Raw genomic sequence first — 5024 nt, 5'->3', positions numbered from 1 at the left:
GTAACAATAAAGACCAGTCACAATACCATCCCTCGAGCACTCAACAGCCATATGCAGCTATGCACTGGACAGCACAGATATAGAACATTCCACCACTGCAGAAAGTTCTAGAGCATTGGTGCTCATCTAGAGTGGGACTTGGCAAACTATAGCCTGTGGATCAGGAAAAACATCCACCCCCAAACCTGCAAGTCTGCTTCACACACAGCTAGAGGCCCTCACTGACCATCTGGCCCAGTGGCTTTTAAGTGCAGAGATAAGGAAACAAATGTCCAGAGAGGGGCGGTGACTAGTTTGAGGTCACAGAGCTGTCTAGGAGAAGGTGAGGGCCACCAATATTACACTGGTGTTCTTTTCTCTCTCTCAATGGTGGGGAAAGACTGGGGGACTGTGCCACCACCTGCCAGCCTGAGAAAGTTCAATTCTCTCTCAACCCCAGGCATCCAGAGTTCCCAGAAAGGCCTCACTTGCTTTCACAATGACCAGGGAGACTTACCATCCCCAAGGACACTCTTCCTGTCCAGGGTCAAGTTCTGCAGTTGGGTACCATTCTGGGTCAGCCACAGGAATTCCTCATAGATGGCAACTCTGTCCAGTCTCGGTGGCAAGGTACACAGGGAGTCCATTCCAGTGTGGTTACTGTGGAGGACAGACCTGGAAGGGCACAAAGGATGAACAAGGGTGTCTGGAATACTACCGTGATTCTAGATACCCTGCTTTTGAGTCCTGTCCAAGAGAACTTTCTGCAGTAATGTAAACATTTGTCTGCACTACCAAATACACTCATTATTAGCCCCATGTTGTTATCGAGCACTTAAAATGTTGCTAGTGTGTGTGAGTGAGGAACTGAATTTCTCATGTAATTTAATTTCAAGTACGTAATTTATAAATAAATAACCACAGGGAGAACATTTTTGAAACTTTGGAGTAGGGACTTTTGAAAATGCATAAAAACAATGAGAACACTGATAAAAATGGTCAAAATCAACTTTTCAGAGCCTAGAAATTTTTCAAAGGCTTGTAAGAATCTGAGGAGGGTTTAGTGAAGATACACGGTGGAATCTTGATAAAGGTAGCAAACTTTGTGGCACTATAACTTTCACTATTCACATCCTGCTCTCACAATATCCTCCATAACCTTGAAAACCATTAGTCTTAGAACCATGGTGGCTGAGACAACCAGAAGCCAAGCAGCCATAATGGGTTTAGAGCTCTGAAAAGAACCATCCCCATCGAACTGTCATTAGCTGACCTGCCTGGCAGCTCCCTGAAAAAGCTCTATGTTCAGGGCTTGTCCTTACTTGACTCAGAGCTTGCCCAGAGTGGAAAGTCGGTCCCCAAGGCACTTGGTAAAAACAATCAGAGCTAATTGTTTTCTATTGTAGTGGCCTGAGGGAGTGATTCTAGCTGAGGCAGGTAAGAGGTGAGCCAAAAACTTAGAAGAAAAATTGGGGGAATGAGATGTCCACAGGGGGCTTTGAAAAGCTGCAGTGTATTTGTGGGCATCTAGAAGGCCACAAGTGCTCAGGGATGTGGCAGGCCGAGGACAGACTTGAGAACATCTTAATCTCTCACTTCTAGTTGAAGGGTTGGCTTAATATCTGAAAACTTGATTATGTAATACAACATATTAATAGAATAATGGCCATACCACGTATTTTCAACCATATACATGGAAAAGAATTTCACAAAATACAACGCCCTTCATGCCTAAAAATGAAAACACTCAACAAATTAGGAATAGAAAAAAACTTTCTCAACTTATAAATAGCATCGATGAAAAACCCAAGGCTAACACCATATTCAAAGTGAAAGACTGAAAATTTCCCCCTAAGACCAGGGACAAGTCAATGATATCTTCCCTCATCTCACATGTTAATAACAGGTACTAGAGGTTCTAATGAGGGCAATTAGGCAAGAAAAAGGAATAAAAGAAACCCAGATTAGACGAGAAGAGGTAAAACTATTTGTTTTGCAGAGGAGAAGACATTGTATATACAAAAACCTAAAAAATACAACACCCCCATACACAATATGTGAATCATATCCCAATGGTGTATAAAAAATTTAAATTGCCCCATGTGGTTAGTGGCTTCACTATTGGAGAGCACAGTTAGATTGCTGATATTTGTTGAAAGTCTCCAGAAGAGGAGGAGGAGGAGGATGCTGGAGGTTGGTGGCCTCAAATGTTAATGCTTTTCTCAACCCCCGAAAACCTATGAATGGAGATGGTAGGATTAGCTGACAGGGATGTGGAGGAGAATGAGCACCATGTAAGTGACTTCCAGATCAAGGATGTGTCACGGGATCTCAGAGCCATCAGCCATCAGCTCAACCAATGCTTCCAATCTCCTCATTCTACATCAAGTCGGTGACCAGGCAGGAGTGGAATATGTCTCACAGCTGGCCGCCTCTGTAGAGCTTGGTGACCTAGAACAAATGGGAGGGAGAGTGGGTGAGATGGATGTCTCCTGGGGATGCAGGTGGCCACTGGGCCAGTGAAAGATCACAGATCTTGGGGCAAAGGAGACCTGACTTCAAATCCTGGCTCTGCTCCTAACTCATTGTGTGACCTTAAGCAAAATACTCCCCTTTCTGAGCTTCAGTTTATCCACATGAGAAATGGGGAAGGCAGCTAGGACCTCACCTCTGGGAAGTGAGAGAACCCAGACACGCAGGGAAAGTGAAGGATTGAAACAATAATGTAACAGATGTAAGTCAGGCAGAGGAATGAGGGTGCTCTCAGGGCAAGGAGAGATGGGAGAGGGGAGACCCCACCTGGTCCTGGGTGTCTCTCTGCGGGGCGGTGTACTCCGAGGATGTGGGCTCCAGGTTGCTGAGGTTCCAGCTGATCCTCCAGAAATGTAGCCGGTGCTCTCTCTGTATGCATAAACTCCAGGGTGCAGAGCTTGGAGCCACTGAGAGGAAGAGCAGACAGGTGGAGACTCTCAGCTCCCAGCACAGAGGCATGGTGGACCACGGGGTCAGGGTGGTGGGTGAAGACAGCGTCCACACTGGTGGCTGCCCCATCCTTCTCAGACCTGGGGAGAGAGGGACGTGGGGAATCTAGAGAGAGGTCCTGAAACCTCTGGGGTTTGGCCCGAACAGGAAGCAGGAAATGGGAGTTGAGTGGGGAAACTGAGAGAGGGGTGGTCACAAAAGTGGTCATTAGGGGCAAGTGCTCAAGGGAGGGTCTTACCTGAGGGAGACCAGTCTGCCACTCAAGGAGAAGGGGCCCAGGCTGCTCTTCTTCAACAAGGATCCAGCTGGGGAGGAAGGAAAGGAAGATGAGGAGGAGGGACAGGGGTTGGGGGAGGGGCTGGGTGGGATTTAACCCACCAGGAGCTGCTGGGACCAGGGTCTCACCAGGCTCTGCAGGACCCTCTCAGTGGAGTTGAACGTGGCTGAGCTGTTGATCCTGTCTGATGAATACCAGAAGGTGGAGATGCTGACACTGACTGTGAGGGTCTTCAGGTTGTGCCCCAAAGCTGCAAGACGAGAGGGAGAGCGATGGCCATCACTGAGAGCCGGCCTGAGACCACACCAGACTCCTGCACTCTTTATCACCTGTCGTCTTCTCTCACAGTGGCACCACCACCCACCCGTGTGGTCACCCAAGTCAGAACCAACATATCTGCTCAGCTCCTCCTCCCTCCCAGTAACACCCATTCACCTTGCACACTCGTCCTCACATACACTCCATCCCTGTCCCAACTCAAGTCTTAAATTCCTTCACCCAGACCAACACCCCAGCAGGCACACTGGATTCTCTGTCTAAAGCATGTTCTATAAGGACTACTAGAAAAATCTTTCTGAAATGAATACCTCACTAGGGCCACCACTGCTCTAGTACCACCCATGGCTCCCTATGACCTTCAGTGTTTAGTTCAACCTTCTTGACCTGACACTCAAGGCTCTACTCAATCTGGCTCCTGCTGACCTTTCAGTCTCATTTTATCCATCTACTGAGAGTTAAACTTCATGCTTCACGCAGCCCAAATTCGTTTCAATTCTCCCCATACGGCATGTTGTTTCTGGCTGTAGCCTTTGCTCATGGAATCCCCTCTGCCAGGAAAACTCTTCATCCTCTATTTGCCAGGGTCCGTCCTACTCATTCTTAAAGACTCCATTCAGGTGAAAATTTCTCTAGCAAGCTCTTCCCCTCCAAATTATGCCACGTGCCACTCCCCGAAACCTCCCACATTGTGTTATAATAGTGTGTTAATTCACAAGATTAGGGGCTCTCTGAGGGCTGGCCTTAGACTGAATCGTTGGTATAATCTTTGTGATCAGCATGATTGTCCTAAAACCAGAATTTCACACCCTGGCTTCCCAGCTCCTGGATCACAACTGGCTGGTAGGGGCTGGAGAGCTTCTCTTGGGAAGGTAAAGGCACCCCCAGATACCTGTGGTGGCTTCTGGTGGCACAGGTGATGATCAAGTATGCAGGGATGTGGTGGCTGGCTTGGGAGCTGTGGCGAGGACTGTCATCAGGGAGGGACAGAGTGGGAGGAACTTCCAGGCTCACCTGGGCTCCAGCAGTGGCTGTCCCAGGACCACCATTCACAGGTGAATCATAAATGAGAGTGAGGGGATGGGTCACTGTGTGAGTAGAGGGATGAGCAAGCCTGTGGATGAGAGGAGCCCAAGAGAGTGAGATCGGTGAATAAGAGAGACTGAACACAGAGGAGAGAGAGATGGACGGGCAGAAAACTTGACAAACAGATGGGATACCTGGAAAAGGGGGCCCAAGGGCGGGGCTTCAAGAGAATAAAAGTGAAAACCCTGTGGGGTCAGAATGTGGTGGAGAACATGTCTGTGTCTAAGGCTTTCTCACCCTGGGCTGGGGCTCTCCACCAGAACCCAAGAGAGAGAGAAGGGATGAGTTAGGGCCCTTCCAGGTCCTTCCCTCACCAAGGACAGCGGGTGAAGGAGAACAATTGCTCCGCAACCCCAAATGCGATGGGACCCAGGACATCAGGGCCAGGAATACTCACTGGTGGTAGTCGGGGCTGCGGCTCCAT

General features: G+C 48.7%; 1 long non-coding RNA gene across 1 annotated transcript; it reads right to left on the bottom strand.

Moving 5' to 3' along the window:
* Window positions 1-2929: 2929 nt before the first annotated feature.
* LOC131401565 (uncharacterized) lies at window positions 2930-3415 on the bottom strand. The gene is made up of 3 exons (XR_009217752.1): window positions 3367-3415; window positions 3200-3266; window positions 2930-3041 (listed from the first exon to the last, which is right to left on the bottom strand). It is a non-coding gene; the product is annotated as an uncharacterized LOC131401565 (long non-coding RNA).
* Window positions 3416-5024: the final 1609 nt, after the last annotated feature.

This window comes from Diceros bicornis (assembly GCF_020826845.1).
Source record: "Diceros bicornis minor isolate mBicDic1 chromosome 1 unlocalized genomic scaffold, mDicBic1.mat.cur SUPER_1_unloc_3, whole genome shotgun sequence".
Lineage (NCBI taxonomy): Eukaryota > Metazoa > Chordata > Mammalia > Perissodactyla > Rhinocerotidae > Diceros > Diceros bicornis.
This window is presented reverse-complemented; position numbering and strand designations above follow the sequence as displayed.